Genomic DNA, 21,851 nt, shown 5'->3' with positions numbered 1-21,851 from the left:
GAAGTTAAATAATTCCCTCAAGCCCACACAGCTAATAACTGGTCAAGCTGAAAGTCTGTAGACAAGTAATGTCAGACCGCACTCTGAAAAATTACAGAAACTAATGGAGTCACTCGGCAAACACGACGTGTCTGCCTTGGAAGGGAGATAAGTGTTATGAAATCACTTCGCTTGCCTTTGACGTTCACCCGAAGCACCTTTGACTGAAGTCATAGTTTCACTACAGAGTCGGTGCCTTTAAAGAGCTATCTGGCAGTGACAAAGGTTAGTCTTCTTTGCCTCCTTTTTCGCTTTTACTTTCTCGAAGCAAAGGTTCTTCGGTACATGAACTGCGGTGACCAGGGTAGCGATGCCTGCAAACCAGCGAGGTTCGTCCTCCTTTTCCATATTATTACCCGCGAGCTTGTGTGTCACACTGCAACGTTGATTTAAAAGAATCACTTTGGGTCTGACTTGAAAGAAATCCTATGGAAAATGATCACGCCCAAGAGAAAGCTAAACCTGAGGATCCCGGAAAATGAAGAAAAGTGATGTGTCTGCGAAAACAGTAGCAGGGATTTTTAAAAAATTTTGTTCCCCAGGGGCTGTAATTTGACTGCTCTCTTTGGCAACGCGCCAGAGACAAGTCCAAGGGCCTAATCTCTCTTTCTCTCCCCCCTCCTCCCTCCCCTCCTCCCCCCTCCGCCCTGCCCTCCTCCCCCCACCCCTCCTCCGCCCCCTCCTCCCCACCTTTCTCGCCGCGGGGCAGAGGGGAGGCGGGCCGGGAGACCCGCTGCTCGCGCCGGCGGAGCCCGCAGCGCGGCGCAGGGAGGGGCGGCCCGGGCGCGGCCGAGCCGGGGAGCGGGGCCGAGTGGCGGGGCCGAGCCGAGGAAGAGGAAGTCGGAGCCGGCGGCGCTGCAGGGCGCTCGGCGGGCCCGGAGCCGGCGCAGCGCAGCCGCCGCTTCCCTGCCGCCCCGCGCGCGCCCCGCGCCGGGAGCCGCCCCTCTCCGGGTAAGCGCCCGCGCTGCGTGACACCGGGGTCCTTTTCCAGGGATGGGACCGCTCGCCGGGACCCCGGGGAACGGGAAGGGGGCCCCGGGAGCCGCCTCGGCGCGGCGCCCCAGATCCGCAGGTGGAGGCGGGCGGAGCCTGGTGCCCGGGCCCCTGTCCGGGGCGCGCTCCGCCCGGGGTGGGGGCACACGGGGTTGGGGGAGCGCCCCGCCGCCGGGGTCCGGGGCCGGCCGTGCCTGCCGCCGCCTGGAGGGGGCGACCAGCCGCCGCCGCCCGGCTCCGGGCTCCCGGCCCCCGAGTCCCAGTCCCGATCCCGGCGCTCCCCCTTCTCCAGCCGCAACCTCGGCGGCTGCAACGTTGGCTCCTCCGAGAAGGGGTTTCTGCGTACCCCCGGGAGTGTTGCCACCCCCAACCCCCACGAGTCAAACCGGACAGTCCGAAAACGGGACCCGAGGCCAGCCACCCGAGTCAGCTCCCCAACCCCGGTCCCCGCGCTGGTCCCCAGGACCGGTGAGCCACGGCGGGGGTCGGAGGCTGGGGCGCTGCGGCGCGTCTGGCTTGGAGGATCCCTGCCTTTGTAGAAACGAGCCTGGGTGTCCCAGCTCTGCAAATATGCCCCCTTTGGGGGGGCGGGGTGGAAGGGGGGCGAAAGCTGGTGGCTTGTCCGTCACAGGGGCAAATGGTAACGCCTGATCCGCTGGGACTTTGCCGACCTCTCTGGCCTGGAAGGACAGCTGGGTTTTGCGGGTGATGCCGGCAGCCCGCCCCCTCTTTGTGTCCTGTGTTGAGAGTCAGGTTCTTAAACCAGAAGCTTAAGGAGGTTCTAATTGGGAAAAGTTGTTAAGCTGTTAAATTTCATTCTGTTCCTGGGGAACAATGAGGTGGATGACTTTTTTTAACTGCGCTGGCGGAGTCGTTTGTGGGGCCGGCGTTTCGTTGAGTCCTGGTCCTCCACGCTCCCTTTGTACCACCCTCAGGTGGCCGCGGCTACTGCACGTATTTTTGAAATCGGTGAGCGTGAGTCCGGCGGGAGGCTGTTCCCAGGCGGCGTCACAGAAGACAATGTCCATCTCCGAGGGAGAGTTGGTTTGGGGGTTTTCCGACGGAGTGGATACAGAACTACCTTGTGTTTCCTATTTTAACCAGCAGGAGACCAGAATGTTGACTCTAGGTCAGATTTGTCAACTCACTAAATTCCAGGCCTAGATAGGTCGTATAATGCCATCAAAATATCTATCGAGTGTTAAATCGGCGTCTTCTGGTGTCTCAGTTCTGTAGTTGGCATAGTTTTAAAGAATTTGTAGACTTTGAACTTTGATTCAACGGTATTTAAAACATTTCCAAGCGCATCTGTCAGGGAATAAGACGACTCCATTCTAACTTTGGCTTTGCCGGGTGGGACCTGAGCAAGCCACGCTACCTCTGGTGGCCTTGGCTTGATCGCCCATGAAGTGTTACACGAACCAGATGGATTCGAAAGCTTCATGCTCACTCGGCATCCCCTACCCCCCCCCCCCGTGGTATTAATTTGGTCTAAAATATTTAAGACTTAGATAAAAAAAAAAGTGGTAGTTTTATGTTTGACCCTTTAAAATCTTTGAGCTTGTCTTCCCAATTCCTCACTTTGCCTTTTTTTTTTTTTATTTGATGCCCCATGTCTAAGCCACCAGACCACCTGACGAAATGTTTTCCCAGAGTTCTCCTGCCTCTCTGGCTTCCTCCTCAAATGGGTCATCAAGAGAAGTCACTGAAGGACCTTCCTTCTCCGCTTCCCCCACCACCCGCCCCCCCCCCCCCCCAGGGTAGCAGCTCCCTGAAGCTCTCCGCTCAGGGCAGAGCACTGAGAGAAAGTTGTCTGGCAGTCAGATCCATGCCCTGATTCTGCTTTTCCTCGATCGAATTTTCCTGCTTATCTCCATCTGCCCCCTGGGCACCAGCTTCCTTCAGTGACTTTAAGGTGGATGATGTTGCCGGATAGAAGTGTAAATATTTCCATGGGAGATTCAGTCTGTACTTCCAAGAGCTTAAATGATCCCTTTTGAACCAATCAATAGGAAGTGGCAACGTCATTTTTCAAAGCCAAGAATAACGGGTACTGTTTTGTTCTCTCCTTTGAGGGTATGATTTTTTAAGTGGTTTAATTAAGATTTAATGGTTCGTAGTCTGACCCATAAATATGGGAAAGACTTGAGTAACACTAAATCTTTTGAGCCCTCAGTAAACTAAAAGCAGTTTCTGCATCTATACTCTGATCTTTGATGGCTGCGATCCACTTTTTTGCAAGTTTCTTCCCCCTCCCCTCTTTTGTGGCTGGTAGTTGGTCTTTGAAAACAATTGTCAGCTTTTAATCCTCGGGCTGGGATGACTAGATCCATGGAATATTAAAGCTAGAATGGATCTTGGATGATCTAGTCCAGCCGCAGCATCTTAAAGATTCAGGAAAGCGGCAGCAGCGAAGGTCCAGCACTCTGGGGCTAGCTGACCTGTGCGTGAAGTCGGCCTCGCAGCTGCTTAGCACGGAGACCTTGACCCCTCTCAGGAAATGATTTAGACCTAGATTATTTTATAATCAGGAAAATGTAACAATCATAGTGATCACTCTCTCTGGATTATCTCACCTCTGCTCATTTCTCCTCTGTGATTTAGGAAACCATGGGCTTCCCGTCTGCAGTCATGCTGAGCATCAATGATTATTAATGAAATAATCCGTAGTAAGCATTTGGCGCATCGTGTGCTTTCAAGGTGACTGTTGTTGGTAAACTGAGTCCCAGGAGTCTTTTTGCTGGAGGTTAAATAGCTCTTGATCGGCAGGGCCACGATTTCACCCAGGGTCACTTCTCTTTCTCACAAAATGCGTGGCCTAGAAATGATGGTGGAGACATATTTTTAATTAAATGTAATGATTCACTTTTTAAGAAAGAAAAAAATCCCATGTCTTTTTTGATTTAGGGAAAACATCGTTTCTAAAGTGAAATGTTCATGTGTTCAAGCAGGGATGGGAATGAAAACATTTTCTAGACAAAAACCCCAAGCAGCATAGTACTTGTGTGTAGCAGGCATCTCAAATATTAATGTTTCGTGACAGCCTGCATCAATCCTGCGTTCTGAAATGAAAAGCTGACCCCAAACCATTTGGGCTTTCAGAACCACAAGCGGCTGTGCCAAGTAGAGCTCACCGACAGAAGAGTAATTAAGAGGTGACTACATGTTCGGCTTGATATTGCTCATGCTGATGAAAAGCAACAGATGCTTTCGCAAAGATGATGGAAATATAGGCTAACCGTCATCCTAGCGAGGGGACCCAGGTATGTTGCAGAATCACTGGGCCGCGGGTTACCCAGATGCTGCAAGACAGCTTCAAGTGTGCCTGGAGAATTCCCATCCCAGTGATTAGAAGTTGACTATATATCTAGAATTTCATGTTTGAGTATCTGTTCAATCTGTATACACAAGCTTACCCAAAAACGTTTTTCCGATGAGATACAAGCCAAGTAAAAATTTCCAAGCCCAAACGTCTTCTTTTGGGAAATGTTGCATTACTGTTGGATGGAAAGTTCAAGTATACGGGATTCGTGGTTTGGCAAATCCATAGCCCTCCTCTTTTCTCCCTCTCCCCATATAATCTGAGAGGAAAGGCAACTTGAAGAGTGTTAATGTTAGGCCAGGTTTTCAAAAGCTTCCAGCTACGCCCACTTGATGTACTAACCTGGTGGGAGGAGAGGCAGGGTTTTCACCAGTCTTTAATTAAGACGGTTGTTTGGGTAAACTTTAATAACCAGCGTGCTGGGGAGCCTACAGAAGCCACTTATCACCAGCACTAGGAAGATCAAACCATTACAGCATTTGGCCAAAAGCTAGCAAGCCCTTAAGTATAAGGACATCTTGTTAAAATATCAAAGACAGAGTTAAAATGAGTATGAGTCTATCAATCATTGGAACTTTAGAATTCTCATAAAAGTAACTGCTCAATCAAGAAATCATCATATCATTAAATTAGGTCTAATTTTTGAAGTGGTAAATGGATCTAGTTCTCTGTCTGTCTAGTCACATTGAACACTGACGTTTAAATGACCTGTGTCTGAATACAGATGGAGGAAGAGGAAGAGGAGAAGTTCTGGATTGGGGCAGAAAACCTTTTTCTGTAAAGAGCCAGATACTAAGTATTTTAGGCTTTGTGGTCTGTGTCTGTCTCTGTTCTATATTCCTTCGGGGTGGGGGCATTTTTTCGCTTTGTTTACAACCCTTTAAAGATGTAAAAACCAGTCTTGGCTCACAAACCACACAAAACAGGGTGCAGGCTGGATTCGTCCTGCAGCCATAGTTTACCAGCTCTGTTCTAAATGAAATATTTTATGTTTCTGATATCCTTCGGTATTTTCATGGAGACCCAAAATGACAAATCTTGTAGGCTCTTTCTAAGCTGACTTGATACAGCCTGACTGGTAATCAAATCTCGCTTGTCACTCCTTTGTCCTGCGCTCTTCTTTGTTTTTTCTTTACGCTGGGGTTAGAAGTCTCTGCTAGACATAGCGATCGGTTGACTAGGAGTGGCAGGGCCAGATTTCAGCTTTCTTCCTGGGGTTAGATGCCAAACGGGGAGAGAAGCTTGGCTGGGATGGAATAAGGCCCACATTGAAACGGGTCATTGATGAAGATCATGGATCTTGTGAAATGAAGTTCACACCCTTCCAGCATGGCACCCAGAACCCTTGTACCTACTTTTATTCTGGCACCTTCTCATATGTCCCCTACATCCGTATCATTCAGGATAACTGGCAGAGCCCTAGTTGGGCTGCACTTGTCCTCACAGATAGCTGGATCCTTCTATGCAAAGTTTAAATACCCATCTCTTTCTTGGAGCCTCTCTTCATCTTACTGGGCAGAGATGTGGGCCCCTCCACCTCCATATTAACACAGGACCTTGTACATGAAGCACTTAGAAAGACAGAAGAATATGGTGATTCAGTGGACAGATATTAACTTTCAAGGGTGGGTTTTATTCCTCTTTGTAGGTTTAGGGGTCTTGCCTTACATCTTTGGACCAGTCACAGAATCAAGCACAAAACTTTCCAGGGCTTGTGTGTGATACACACTATAGCATGATGCTTATATGTCTGGCTTTGAAGTTAGCTTGAACTGAAGTCTAGTCCTGACTTCTCCACTTAGCTGTTTCAAGTTCCCCTATCTTTAGAGTAGATCATAAGAATGACCTCTTAATTGCTGGGAGTAAATGAGATTTTCCTCAGTAAAGCATTTAGTTCAAGGTCTGATATGTAGTCCTTGCTCAATAAATGGTAACTTTTCTTTCTTCCAGAGCCATTTATTGAGAACCTGCTATGCCTAGAATAATGTGGTTCCAGGCATAGCGGTGAACACAAGAGAGACAGTCTCCATAGAGATGTAATCTAAGTGGGGAGAAGCAGAGTGATGGATGGGCCACCTCAGAGTGGTGCTTCAAGGAAGTCTCTCTGAGAAGGCAACATCTGAACTGTGATTTTAATGATATTGATGAGTTCCTGTTTCATCAAATCTGACACTTTCAAAATACACCATTTTAATGTACCACTAAGAAAAGAAATGCTGTCACTAAAATTGACACCATCTCCTCTAAGATGCATAGATAAGTTGTGAAAAGTGTGTATCTTAGCATCAACGAAATGTATTAAATTGGGGTCAATAAATATCCGTCAAATGAATTCGTGTTACGCTATGGTGGCTTACAAGATTTGGCTCCAATGGTTTACATTGTAACTGAGTTTCTCTCTTCCATTTCTTACCTCTGAGAGGTTGACTTGGTCTTGGCAACGAGTAAAGTAATAATCTAACAAATAAAAGTGTTGTAAGACATTTGTGATCTGATGTATTTTAGAAATAGTTTAAAACAACTTCAGTCACTTAAATGAACAAAGCGTATTAGTGAATCCTGTTTAAGTGACGCTGACCTACCCATAACTTGAGTAGGAGTGCAGCTGAGCCGCTCTTGCCTCTGGATAATTCCTTTTGGCAGCTGTCTGCAGAGATGTGTGAACCTTTAATGCACATAAATGCCTTCCTAAGGGCAATGAGGGCATTAGCTCGAGCTTACTTCAGTTTTCTAGATTTAATTTAACATAAATACTCCATCTCTTCTCTGTGTTCCAAGGGGCCAATCATCTCTCTTCGAAAGTAGGTTCTTTCTGACAATGAAATGGAGGGGGCTCCGTTTAAAACCCCTTGGCCTTCCTTCCCTCCTCTGGCGCATCTCTGGTTTTCACACTCCAAGTGGTGTTCTCTTCCAGTATTTCCCCATCCTCCGCCCTGTTAAGAGAGAAAAATACTGCTTACGTCTTTGCTTTCTGCCCACCCTCTAAACTCTGAATCCTCGTCGAGATCTTTCTCTGCTCCCGGTTTGGAGCCCATTGTATCTCCTTCTCCAGCTCCCTTCTGTCCAAGGTTCCTTTAACTCCTGTTTCTCGATGACTCAATGGGACCTTTGACAACACTTGGCTATTTCTAGGTGTAATAAAGTGTGCTTTCATGCTGTTTTGATTTGAATGTCAACATGTCACCCAAGACCCCAGCACTTTGCAGTGTGCTGGCCCTCCACACATGGCCAGCATGCCTTTCCTTGTACCCCGCTGGAATCGCTTCCTTTGGGGCACTTTTCAGCTCCTCCTGTCCTCTCCCAACCTTGGGACTGAAGCCGAGCAAAGTTCCCTTCCTGCACCCTGCCTGACTAGGAGGGGTGGCTCAGCGCCTGGGTAAGGAGGGAGCGCAGTGCAGACCATTTTCCCTGCCTGAGCCACCTCCTTCCTCCCTCCACCTTTCCATATGATTGAAACCCTCCCGCTTTAGGACGTCTTTAGAACAGGTACCAACTCTAGAGGAAGTAGGAGTCTTTGGAAACAAGTAGATGCAAAGGAAAAGCCATTTAGAGGCGTTCCAGGGCACGGTCCACTCCAGCCTCAGGATGATTTAAGGCTGTCTCCGACCTGTGACTAGCAGGCTGGTTGGGGTGGAGGGAACAGGAGGGAATGGTGAAGACGGGAGGCCACAGAGGGGCGGTGGAGGGGCTGATCCGCGGCCAGCACAGAGTTCAGCTTCCCGTGGCCGTGTGATTACAGACAGTCCTCAAACACTAACATCTGTGCTTCTCTGATGTGCTGGGAGACAGGGAAAACTGTAATCTGGGGCATAAATATACGATCCTGCATTTGTTCCCTTTAACCATGTAAACCTGTTATTAGTCTAAGCATCTCTGTTGTGCTAGAATATTATAGCTGCCTCCAAGAAGGAGATGGTAGCTGGTCTGAAACAGCCTATGGTTTAAACATTCGGCTGTCTCACACTTTTGAAAATCTGAATCAACTAAATATGTGAAGTATGCAGCACGAGAGTCAAAATCAGGAATATTGGATACTGAGTGGGAGGCGGAGGAGCCTATGAGAGGAGACGTAGAGTTTAAACGTTAATTTTTTAAAAGAAAAACCTGCCCTTACATTATGCCTTTCCCAGCCTAGATGAGAGTTTTTAGAGAGTTACTTGCTAAGGAATAACGGGGGTGGGGCCGTAAGGGGAATGAGGTGGACAGGGAGCTGACGGGAAATGGGCACGCACAAGGCTGATTAGGGCTGGCTCTGTCTAGGAAAGTGCTTTGGGAAATCTTTGGAAGCATTTGAATATTGTTATGGAGGAAAATCTTGGTGGTCTTGGCTTTTTTCCACTTTTCTTCACTGTCTATATAAGATAAATGCTTATTTTACCCCTCTTCTTTAAGAGTTGTTTAAACACTAAGGAATACCACTTAATCACAATGTCTAATGATATCAGATCTTGAAACTAAAATAGCAAAGAAAGTAATGTGGAAATAATGTTTTTTGTAGCATGTGGAAGCCTTGTGGCCCACGGGTGTAGCCTATCTCAATGAAATATTACTTCTAGCAACTCAGAATCCAGGTGACTTCCAAAAAGTGTCATTATGAAGCACTCATATTTGTTTTTGTTTCTTTCTTTTTAGAAGAAAACTTACCCTGGTATGAAAGCAAATCCTATGAAGTTCTAAAAATTGAGTTGTGGTGAGCTCCATCGTGGCAGTGCCTTTCAAAATTCAGAATACCCGTGCGGAGCAAAAGAGATTTGTTTCACTTTATGATCTGCCATATTGAGATGTGATGCTGTCTACTCTAATCCCATAGTTTAAGAAATTTCCAAATAGAAAGTTGACAGGTATTTGTTTTTGACTTCTTAAATAAATGAAGAAGAGAGCACACTTCAGTACTAGCTAAAGACATGGTAGCTAGCAATAACTATTCTAAAAATCCCCTTGGTTTTGGATTACTAGTATGTGCAGAAAACATACTTTGCACATGTTTAGAAACTATATGCCGTACATCTGAATGAGAATTCTTATTTGATGCTTCAATATGCGTGAGATAGAACAATCAAATCTAATACTTCATTGCTGTCTTTGCCTACTTATTGTAGTACAAATTCAAACACTGACTCTGTGACATTAATTATGGGAAAAAGGGTGTGCACAGAAAAGTTTGTCTTTCTAAAGTCTGAATACTCTGAGTTGAAATGAAGGAATAGTCTGGAATTAGGCAGTCTGTATGTGTTATTTGGAAGTTGTTTGCAAATGCCTTCTAAAATGGGGGTAAAAATCATATCATAAAGTTGTTATGAGGTTTAAATGCATAATGTATGTATAGCGCCTAGTACCTAGTCAGCCTTTGATAAAGAGTGGCTCTTGTATTATGTTTACTGGGTGTCACACTTAAGTTTTATGCCCTGCTTCCAGATGACTGGAACAGTAAAGCAACATGAAAATAACTAGGCAAAGCCATCCAGGTGGTTGAAGAAGGGCCCTCAGTTTCCTTTGGCAAAAGTCAAATGGTAAGAGAGGGAAGAGGAACACGTTTTTTTGTTTGTTTTACTGTAGTAGAGATGTAATATACATTACACTTGGGAATTCACGTTAGAATTAGTTTATCCAACGAACATAATATCCTAAATTCTGGGGGTACAGTGATGAACAAAACAGACCGAATCTGGAGTGAAGGAAAAACTCAGTGGAACCCGTGCTTTAAAGAAGGGAAACAGGGAAATGGGTCTGGGGTGGGGGCATTTTCCTGGGTGGTCAGAAAGGCGTGTGTGAGCTGGTTACATTGAGCTGAGGTTTAAATACAAAGAAGTAACTCTGAGATGATCTGAGGGAAGAATATTCTAAGCAGAGGGAAACAAATCGGTATGAAGGCCCTAGGAGAGAAATAAGCTTGGTGAGTTTTAGAAACAGAGGGGCAGCCTGTGTGTGTGAACAAAGGGAGCAGGGGTAAGTGGGAGGTGAAGCTGGAGAGGTAGACAGGGCCTAGACTGCGTAGGTCTTTATAATATCAAAGGTCTTTATGGTGGCTTAGTAGTGCGATGTTAAGCCACGAAGGGTTTGAAGCAGGGGAGTGACGTAATCTGATTAATGCCCAGCTATCTCTCTGGCGGCTGTGACTAGCGGGAAGTTCTGGAAACAGGTAGAAAGGTTGGGAAGCTATTGCAGTGGTACAGAGAGGATTCTAGCAGAGGAGATGGTGAGAAGTGGGTTGACTCAGAACTGGAATGTCAGCCAAGACAACGCAGCTTGAAGAGAAGGAGTTGATGGGGATTGGGAAACCATGTGACCACTACGATTTGCTTTGTCCTACCTGCTTGCCAGACTCTACCTCTTACTGCCACTGCCCTCCTCCTTTGGCTCCCCTAAGTGAAGTCACCAAGGCAGCAGGTGACCAATTGTGGTGCTCTCTAGGAAGCTGAGACAGATAAGCTCACCTCCCCACACACCCCTCACTGCTAAGTACCTCTTCCTTCTAGTGCTTTAGCATCCTCGTTACCTCATTTCTAGCACTTACAATGTAGTATTTTTGATAACCATTTAGTTGTCTACCCTCCCTCACTTGATGATGAGCTCCTTAAAAGCAAATGTTTGAACAAAATAATTTTTTCTTCTACTGGTTGAAATGAGCTTTAAGAAATATAGGCCAAAATCTCAGTTTTCACAACTTAGTTGAAGAAAGGAAATTCTGTGTAGGTAGCTGAATATTTAAAGGAGAAGGAGGAAGAGGAGGAGGAGGAAGGATGGGAGGAAAAAGAAAGAGGGAGGAAACATGCTGGAGAGATCCAGAGGAGCTCTGAGCTCTGCGTTAGCACTTCATAAAAGTTTCTTTAGAAAAGTGAAGTTCAAACCGTCTTCTGCGAGGAGAGTCCAGTAGCTGTTGGTGTAAAAGTTGTGTGAGTCTGCAGTAAATGTGGTGCTCTAAAAATACGTGTGTTCATTACCTGCCTTTCACGAGTTTATAGTGCACTTGGAAACTCAATAGTGTTTATCCCAGAATAGCAACAACTACCAGGGAAACTGTAGCGGTAAGAAGTCTTTCTAATGTTCTGAGCTGGTTGACTGATGGCTATGCATTTCCAGACGGGACATCAGCCCTCCCCCAACCCTATAAACATGACTTCTTATGCACCGGGAGGGCACTCTAGATCTTCTGATAGGTTGTGAATCTCCTGAGGCATTGAGATTATGTCATATTCATCCTTGTATTCCCAGCAGAGAGCATGGTCACCACCAGCACACCGTTGACCTTTAATCAGTTGTTTGACTTGACTTTGGGTCCATTTCTTGATTTCCACTGTAAAGATGTTCAGTGTCTAATGTTCACTGCTAGTGTGTGGGTTTTGGATGAAAATCTTAATTCTGGTTTACCAACTTGGTGCTTAGAAATGTAAAAACCAATTTGAGAAGTCGGTATTTGTGATCCTCATATTCAGAATTTAGCACCCTTACTGGAAACAAATGAATATAGCTAAGCCACATTGTTTAGTGTTAAGTGGTACAATAATTACTCTGTTATTTATAAATTTAGTTCATTAAGGCATGTCTTCGAAGGATCCCTTCATGTTAAAAGGGAATGGATTCTGGTAGCCTTGTTTTAGTTACTATGCCTGTTTGAAAATAATGAAATTTCTCTTAGAATATTCTGATTTAAGTTTTCTGGCTCAAATAGTATGGCCCAATAGTGTTTCAAAATAACAGAAAAACTGTGCAGTAGGCCTGTGTGAGCCTCCCACTCTTATTCACATGCCTTCTGGGATTTTATTGGCTTGTGCACAATTGATTCCAAGTCACCCACCCAGAACTGGGCTCATAATCTCTATTTCCAGACCTACCTCTAACTTCCTGGGTTGTTTTTTCCCCTCCTTTTTCAATTCACCATAATTCGCGGCTCACGGCAAGCCATTTTTCTTCCCTTTCCTGCTTTGCCCAATCAGTTAGCAATAACTTCCTAAATAGTTCTCAATCTGGGTTCACTTATTTGTGCCCCTTTCCCATCCTTTTAGATGCTTATCTCTTGCCTAGACCATTAGAATAATTGCTGAGCCAGCTTTGATTGCTCTCTCCAGAACACAAGTCTGACCAGCGGATGCATTTTCGTAGAGCTCTCTCATCATGACTTAACTCAAAGGAAAGGCTGATGGTAGAACCTAAAGGAGAGATAAACGTCCCAGTTAGAGAGCCTTTAGGGTTTCTCTGGTCACATTCCCCATCTCATACATCAGGTCCAACCCACAGGCAAACCCTGTGGCCTCTGCCTCCCGAAACATCCAGAATCCTACTTCTCCAGTCTTCCCTGCTCCTCCTTGGTCCGCTCCCCTTTCCCTGTCTTCTTGGATTAGTGCATTAGGTTCCTAACTGGTCTTTTTGCTCAGACCCATGTCACTACTTTCTTTCTTTACACTAGCCAAATTGATCCTGTTCATGTGTTGGCTAATCCAGACACCTCTAATGGTTTCCCATCTCACTCAAAGTCAAAAGCAAATCCATAGGACAGCCTTCGAGACCCTCCCCAGTCTGGCCCTGCTCTGATCTCTCTCCCCCTGATTTCATCTCTAGCTCCTCCTCACGTGCTCACTCTGCCTCAGCTCGCTGGCTGCCAAACCAGCGCCAGCCTCAGAGTGTTTTCAATACCTCTGCCTGGAACATTCTTCCCCGGACATCAAAGCATTACTGTCTCACTTCTTCCAGTTCCCTGCTCAAGTGTCCTCTTATCAAAGAAGTCTCCCAATCATGCCTTATAAAATAGGATCCCCAGCACCTTACAAGCCATGTCTGTCTTGCCCTGCTTCATTTTTACATATAGCATTGATCAACACCTAACAGAGGATGTATTTGTTTCTTGTCTGTCCTACCACGTCATGAAAGCAAAGACCTTGTCTTGTTCACACTGTATTTCCAATGTTTTACAACATTGCCCAGCACAGACAGAAACTTAGACATTTCTTGAATAATCATATCACCTCAGCAATTGCCATGTCTTGCCTCTAAGTAAGGTAGGTTCTGGCTCTGATACTGCTAGACCACATTCTAGAGTAGAGGTGGGCAGGCTGAGGTGTTGCGGGGAGTTGTGGGTGGGTGGTTGGGGGGTGGGAGTGGGGGTGGGGTGGTGGGTACATGGGAGTAGAAGTGGTGGGCAGTCTGCCCTGTGACTCCATTGTCCTCCATTCCTGCCCTCGTACTCCTGGGCTTCTGGAGAATTCTCCACAGGAGGTCCACCTGGGCCTCTTGCCTGCAGTGTCTACTCTCTAGCTTCATCCTACCCAGAAAACCTTGCTCCTGGCTGTTCTCCCCTGTCTGTCCTCCACTTCACTCAGGTTGCTCCCGCATACTCGGCCTTGTTCTTCCGTGGTACCCACAGCAACAGGTGTGGCAGACACTAAGAAAATATCAAGTCACTGCTAGATATTTAGGTCTCCTCTTTCACCCTTCTTTATCCAAATGCTACTTACCTATCCAAATAGGCAGAGTGGTGTGGCAGTTAAACGTTCACACTCTGGAGCTGGGCTACCCGGGTTCAAACTGGGTTCCACCACTTAGGGTCTGCATGACCTTGGACAACTACGCAGCCTCTCGAAGCTTAGGGACAGCATCTTACAGATGACAGAAACAGTACCAGCCCCTGGGGTTATGATGAGGATCAAACCCAGTCATTCTTTAACATGCTTGCAAAACCTAGTTCTAATACGTAAAAAAAAGTTAGGTGAATGTTAGCCATTATTTTCATCAACATTTCTTTAAAACTGACCTCTTTCATAAAACTCAAATTGCTGTGTTCTTTCTCAGAAAACCAGGTGTCCTTTAATTACCATTTTATTCAGCTGTATCTGTATTAATGCCTTACTCTGATGCAGCTTATCAACTCATGCATGTCTTACATTAATTTATAGGTATGGAATAGATAAATCTTACATACACGTAGAAAAATTACCTTTGCCCACCCTGCTCTCGGCATTTCCCACCTTGCTTCCTGTTTATTTTTCTGCATAGCATGTATAGCTGTCTGCTTGACACAACATAAATTACTGTTTATCTTTTTAAGCTCCATGGAGGGAGGAATTCATCTTCTAATTAAGGAAATTTTCAAATAAACGCAAGTAGAGAAAATAGTGTAATGAACTCCTGTGTATCCACCCTCTAGCTTCAACAATTAGAAACATTTTGCCCATCTCGTTCCATCCGTTTCCCCACTTGGCACCCTCCCCTACTTTGGATATTAAAAGCAAATGCCAGATATCATGTTATTTAACCTATAAATACTTCCATATGCGTTTCCAACTAAGGACACACTTTTCTATATAACCACCACACTATCAATACACCCAATAAAAATAGCAGTAGTTCCCTCATATCAGCTCTCACCCTGTCCAAGGTCAGAGTTCCCTGTGAGAACCCAGGATTTCTGCTTGTTTTGTTCAATGCCACATCCCAAGGACATGATTGTATTTAGATGAATGAGTGAGAGGTTGTATTCTACAATTTTATTTTTGGAAGACAACTCCACAAAAATATTATCAATGGTGATGGTGACCTTGGGCTAATGAAAGAAAGCCCACTTGATTCTTAGTGTAGCTGAGGCTTAGCTCCTGTCTATTGTTTACAAGTACTATGGAACTAATGCCAGTGTCTTTTAATGAGCAAATATGTTCAGAGTTCTAACCTGGGATAGGCTGTCTTTAAATCTGCCTCTTTGCCTCAGAGGAGTCTGAATTCCATCTCTCCTCTCCTTTTAGTGTGTGTGTGTGCTGAGGAAGATTGGCCCTGAGTTAACATCTGTGCCTGTCTTCCTCTATTTTGTATGTGGGATGCAGCCACAGCATGGCTGACAAGTGGTGCAGGTCTGCTCCGAGGATCCAGACCCATGAACCTGGGCCCCCAAAGAGGAGCACGCCAACTTAACCACTACACCACAGGGCTGGCCTCTCTCCTCTCCTTCTTGAACAGGGAATGAAGATAGCATGATATTCCTACTTTTAGAAATGAATGGACTGTCTTTTGAATATGAACTGTACCACTTACTAATTCTTCATCCATAGAGTGGGGGAAAATTATAACTCTTATATAGGATTGTTATGAACATATAATAATAATGGGTAAACTGTTACACAGTTCTTGGCCTTTAGCAGCTATTTCATGGACAGTTGTGACCTCTCCCTTGTCACCAAGCCACTGTTGTTGGCAGTCTCAAGGCAAGAGTTCCCAAGACAGAGGGGAAGGCCCCAAGGGTTGACTGGGGCAAGGGGCTACCAAGTGGAAGCTAGCCCTCAACCGTGTCTCCTCCCCAGGCCCTGCCCCTCCATCTCGTCTCCCTCTCGCTCCCTCTCTCTCTCTCTCTCTTTCTTTCTCTCTCTTTCTCTTTCTATCCACGTTGGCTCTTTAGGGTTTCTCATTTCTGCTGTGGTCGACTGTGGAATGGGAAAGCAGCATTGTAGTGTTGCTTCTGGAAAGTGCACTGCCCTTTTAAGGGTTAATTTGAAGAGCTTTTACTTCTGATACTGAGTCTTGAAGAAATCCTTATCGCTCTGCCTTCTCTTTTGAGCAAACACTAGGGGAAAAGAGTTATGTGAGAATTGGATTTTGCATTGTCCTGTAAGTTTAAATGGTTGTATCACTTTGCAAAGTAGAGCTCTGTTCCTACAAACCCCCGAATGGATGCCTGGGTCACCCTTGAGATTCCTGTCCAAGTAAGATTATTGTCAGGCATGTTGGGCTCCCGAATAAATTTTGAGGTCACTACTAGTCTTGTCAGTAACACATCAGCAAATCATTTCTCATGATCACTTTAGAGACGAGGTTAGTTTTCCTCTCCATCATTCATCTAATTCATGGGAACAACTTCTTGATTTCACGATTTTGGGTAGTTGGTCTCTATTTCCAAGACCGCACCTGACTTCGACACCGGTTAACCTGGTATTTGCCGTGAATAAAACTTTGAATAACCTATAACCCCAGCAAAGCTCAGTCCCTCTCCACAGCACAGAAGGTTTCAAAGCGTGGGATCCGCCTCTGATAGATAGCTTTGTACCAAAACTTACGCCGCTGAGCCCTTTCTGCCTTACGTGTCTGTGCCCCTCGCCTCAAACCAACCCAAAGTACAACCCAGAGTGCACTGCTTGCCCTCACTTGGGCTCCTTCACCCCCTGAGAGCTGGCATCTGCTTTATTTCCCTTTCTCCTCCATCAGCCCCTTCTTCTCTCTAAATCTCCCCAATGGAAATCTTGTGATATGCATTTACTTAAATTCTCAAAACAGGAAAAACAGATGCCAATTCACATAGGTTAGAATTTCTTGTGAAAAGAATCACACTGAGGAGGGACTAGAGTGGGTGAAGTGTGCTGTAAGGAACAGAGTGGAAATTCTAAATAAGCAATGAAGAGACTGGAGGGAACAAGGCATCTGGGGAGCAGGTAGGAGAATGAAAGGCAGTGCAGAGGGTGACGGCGATGGTTATGAAGCTTCACCTCTGGTTCCTCTTTGCCTCCTGCCTTGCAGTTCCCTGTAGCAGCGAAGAAGAGCAGACCCTGGACTGGCTGATATGGTGGTGGCAGCAGTGGACATATGAGCAACATTGATTGAGTCCTTTCTAGTCCAGGCTTTGCATATATTTACTAATTTCATGCTCACCAGCACTTTGATGTGTGCAGTCATTCCCCTTTCATCAGTGAGGAAGCTGAGGTATCAGAAAGGTTGGATAACTTGCGCAAAGACACCTGGCTCATCCATGGCAGCGGTGGAGTCAGTGCCCAAGAGAGTGGCTCCAGAGCTCATGCTCGTGGGACACTGGGTGTGTGGGTTTGAATTGGATTCAGCTGCAAGTGGGGAAGAGAAGGGGACACAGGTCTCACGGGTCTGAGAAGGTCCAAGGCTGGTAGGTAGCTCTCTGCTCATGGGCACCCAAGTTCCTTCTATCTTGTTGCCCTGAGAGATGTTGTCTTAATTATGAGCAGCTGTATTCTAGTTAAAATTGAAGATTACATTATGATAGAAGAAAAGAGTGGCTAGTTGAGTGACAACTCACTTGGTAAGAGAAAAGGAAGGTGACCTTACAAGGTCAGTTGGCAGACCAGAGGCAAGGAGCCAGACTTGCTGTACTGTACTGTTTGCATGCCTTGCAAAGCTCTTGTTCCCAGTAGCTACTGGAGTACTAGAGTGACTATTGGGGTGTCTTTTCTAAAGGAAAAAGCCATATCTGAAATATTTAACATCTAATGAGATGCCCCACTTAAGTACAAATAAATATTAGGTACTAGTGTTTGATTAACAATTGGGCATTTCCAACAAACATTTCATTTTGCCAAGGGCTGTTTACTGACAGAGTCAGAAGCAGTCTCTTCTGGAGAGGAAACTTCTAAAGATGCTAATCATCATAGGATGTCAGTCATTCCTGGTGACATCAGGAAACACCTGAAAACCGATACGGTCTACTTGCCTTCTTCAGCTTAACGTCTTGTAAGAACTTGTCTTCCGTCAAAGACGTGTATGATCAGACACTTCCCTGAAGGACTCCACATTTAAATTGATTAATCCAAAAGATAATTGAGTTTGCAGTATTCTCAATCTATTGTGATAAAAAAAGATGGTAAATGTTGCAGTTCTAGGATTAAGACCTCAATTGAAGGAGGGGCGATTTAAATATTACCAAGAGGATTAGAAAGAAAATCAAGAATTTGAAAACAAGAGTTTTGCCAAGATTAAGAGTTTGAAGATGTGTAATTGAGTTAAATTGTGTACTTTATTTTCAGAAATTTAAATTCAGTGATTTTTCCTCTATTGCATGTTCCCAGAGAATTACAGGAAATCCTTTGTAACAGGGTATCCTGAGTTGGAGGGTTTGTACGTTAAAAAAACACTCATTTGGTGGTATGCTTCTGGTGAAGATTATGGAATCCATTATGCTTCACTGAGTCTGAAGAATAACAATCACTTTAATCACACTGGTTTTCATGGTGGCCCAGGGAAGAATTAAGAGACTTCCTTTTGAAAAAGTTTTTGCTAAGACAGCACTTTCAGTCTCCAGTTGACTCAACGGAAATGTCTTCTATTGGAATTCCAAAATCACACTTCATGTCCTAGTGAAATTTAAAAGTATATTGATGAGCGGTAATTAACCAGGTAATTCCTAGTGTGGCAAAAGAAACTTGCACTTTAAAATGTTTTAACTGCTCAGATGGCTGGGGACTTTTAGGACAAGGCTGTTTGTTAATGTCGTGAAGCCTTTGCAAGTACAGAACTCTAAATCTCCTTGGCAATCTTTCCCGCAGAATTCAGTAGGGTTTGGGTCTAATTTAAAGGTGTTTATCTCTTTCCAAGCTGCCCAAGAAAGTTAAGCACAAGTGATGCTGATGGCGAGTTGTGAATAAAGCTGCCAACTGTGTGAGTGAGCCTGCAGGGCAGAGCAGCAGAGGCTCACCAGGCCTTATAAATGCAAAGGATTTCCTTCCATTCTCTGTGGACGTTTGACAGACAAACTTTTGCAGCTTATTGATGGGCATATCAGCAAGCATTGTGTTGTGGAGGGCCTGGGGTGTGGGAACAGGTCTTGAGGGGCGAGGGAATACAGCCAAACACGGGAGCGATGGAAAGCGAATACAGTGTGTGCTGGTAAATGTTTAACAACCTGCTGGGGTGGGAGTAGGGGGCTGTGTATGTGTGTGCATGTGTGTGCGTGTGTGTGCATGTATACACACACCCAGGAGACGTATGTATATACAGATATGCATATGTTTGTTATAAGTTGTACTGATATAAAGGATGTATAGCACACAATTTGCAAATAATAATAAAAAGGCAAATTTAGGCTTTTATAATGTTTACTGAACTTCTTATATTTGTAACCAACCTATTAATAAGTGAATGTAGTTTTTTGGGGGTTTTTTTGTAGGGAAAGATTCGTTCTGAGCTAATATCTGTCGCTAATCTTCCCCTTTTGTTTTCTTTTCTCCCCGCAAAACCCCAGTGCATGGTTGTGTATCATAGTCGTAAGTTCTTCTAGTTTTTCTGTGTGAGCCACTGCCATAGCATGGCAACTGACAGACGGGTGGTGTGGTTCTGTGACCAGGAACTGAACCCAGGTGGCCAAAGTGGTGAGAGCACCAAACTTTAACCACTAGGCCATCAGGGCTGGCTCAAGTAAGTGTAGTTTTGACATGAATATCGTTAGGTATTTTCTTTCAAATTAATAAGACAAAACAATGAAGACGTAATGTCAGAGCTTCATTCATTCTTCAATGACATGAGTAACTCCTCTACTGAATTGAATGCTGGGTGAATATTTCCTCATTTTTAAAATATTGCTATTTATACAGTGTAACAGCTGCAGACATAACACCCTTTGATGTTTTAATCTGTATCATTGACATTTTCTCCAGCACTTTCTTAAACATCAAGCCCAGATTTATAGTGCTTGCCAACTTCCATGGTGTAAGTATTCTCACTGTGGCTGCTTCCAAGCTACCCATGGGACATTATTGAGTGCAGAGTTGGGAAGAAATGTACAATAGCATACCATTAATAAAGGATTTCTACTAAACAGATAAAATAGATGTCAACAACCTCAAGAACATAGGGAACAGTAAAGTACAGTAAAATCAAAAAGTGATAAGTTTTGAGCATTTGTACTTTTGTTTTTAATACTATATATTTCATTGTAAGTTTATATTATTTACATTTTAATGGTGGTTTTGTTTAACTGGCTCGCAGCATTCCTGAAATGTAATAGTTGACTCTTGTGAGTTGCTGAGGAAGAGTCCAATAGGAGAGCGTTGACTCTCAGAGTAGAGAGAAGCATGGGGGGAGCAGCACTCAGTGATCATCTGGAAGTTTTTGACCTGATAAAATATATTTTGAGAAGCACTGGTGATTTCCCTCCAAAGATGGAGCAGATGCATTTAGGCAACTAAATAAAGGTGGTCTCTGAGTTACTAAGGACAATTAAAATCCAGAGGGTGGTGTCCTCTGCCCAGCCATTGCTGGAGATCTCCCTCGGGTTACCCCCAGGCTTTTTACTTCCTTGGGAATGAGGGGAGTAGGGGGAGAATGGGGAATGTTAAGCTTGTGAAAAAGTTGATTGTTCAGAAATCAACGGGAAGAAACTGTGGAAAGTAAAAAGCAGTTTAGACTCGCTATGGGAACGGATCCTAGACTGATTCACTCAAGTAATGACTTTCCTCTAAACTCTACCTATTGTGAGATGTCTGTGGGTTAAAGGTCATCTCTGCTCTGTGCCCAGGGTCCCTCCACACAGTTTCATCACACCTGCTTGCGTTAGCCTTTGCCACCTCCACAAGTCCCTGCCCCTTGCCCCTGTGAATGAAGCCACATTCTTTCACATTCTCCCCTCTTCCATCCTCGTGGAGAGAGATTTAGCTTTCTCCATCCTTGCATCTGCTCATACCTGTCACCCAGCCCAGCAAACAACAGACCCTCACAATTCGTAGTGCCTTAGACGGCAATAGAAGATTGTAAAAATAGACGTCTATTTTTCTGATGCATTTTTATTTATTAATTCACTGTTAACAGCTTTTCATGGAGACCCCACACACACACACACACGAAGGGAGCAGATGATGAGGCGGGAAGGAAGGCAGTTCTGGAGCAGGGAGCCCTTGAGGACCAAGGGCAGCTTTTATGGAGCAGGTGGAGGGGTAGAGAAAATAAAATGGGGGCCAGCCTGGTGGCGCAGTGGTTAAGTTCACACGTTCCACTTCATGGCCTGGGGTTCGCCAGTTCAGATCCGAGGTGCGGACCTACACACCACTTATTAAGCCATGCTGTGGCGGCATCCCACATATAAAATAGAGGAAAATGGGCACGGATGTTAGCTCAGGGCCAGTCTTCCTCATCAAAAAGAGGAGGATTGGCAACAGATGTTAGCTCAGGGCTAATCCTCCTCAAAAAAAAAAAAAAAAAAAGGAAGAAAGAAGAAAATGCATGCTTCTAGATACTTTTCTTTAGTGGACATGCAAGAAGAAATGTTCTTTTTTCCTCCCTCCCACTTTCTGCTGCCCAAAGCTCCCAGGGCTCAGAAGAGCACTACCCACCATAAAAACCAGCTCTGAGTCCAGCTGGAATGAGGAACTTTTAGAAGACAGCCCATTTGCTGTTTGGACTGCTTATAGTTTTTGGCATAAATTGATTTCTCTTCCCCAAAAGATGTGTCTTGAGTTAAAGAGGATGTTTTTCTAGTATTAACGCTAACAGTTATGCTGTTGCATCTCATTAACACTAACAGTTATGCTGTTGCATCCTCTCTATAAATGCCATGTTTTATTTGATCACTGTCAACAATCATCTTTGTGTTTTTATGGCATTTATTTTTGGCTTTTGTCTTTATTTGTGTTTACTTTTATTGTTTCTTTTATTGTGTATATTTTTCTAATTTTTATTGTGTTTTTAATCTGAAAGGGGATTTGTGTGTGTGTGAAGGGAAAGAAAAACACTGATTCAGCTTTGATCGTTAGAAATAATTCTAAACCTGTACTCCTCAAAGTCCTTGCCCGGC

General features: G+C 44.8%; 1 protein-coding gene across 3 annotated transcripts in view; it reads left to right on the top strand.

Annotated features, from left to right (window-relative positions):
• Positions 1-219: 219 nt before the first annotated feature.
• Positions 220-21,851, top strand: part of PLEKHG1 (pleckstrin homology and RhoGEF domain containing G1) — a 223,515-nt gene continuing 201,883 nt past the window's right edge. Inside the window, exon 1 of one of the 3 annotated variants that reach the window (XM_044760907.2) lies at positions 220-368. The gene's annotated coding sequence lies outside the window, so the exon portion shown is untranslated. Of the gene's footprint in view, positions 369-853; positions 991-4,190; positions 4,296-21,851 lie in introns of those variants that run through there. The other 2 variants (XM_044760909.2, XM_070490870.1) reach the window with 2 other exon arrangements.

The sequence above is a fragment of the Equus asinus genome, chromosome 1 (assembly GCF_041296235.1).
Source record: "Equus asinus isolate D_3611 breed Donkey chromosome 1, EquAss-T2T_v2, whole genome shotgun sequence".
Lineage (NCBI taxonomy): Eukaryota > Metazoa > Chordata > Mammalia > Perissodactyla > Equidae > Equus > Equus asinus.
Note: the sequence above shows the minus strand (reverse complement) of the source record. Positions and strands in the feature narration are given on the sequence as shown.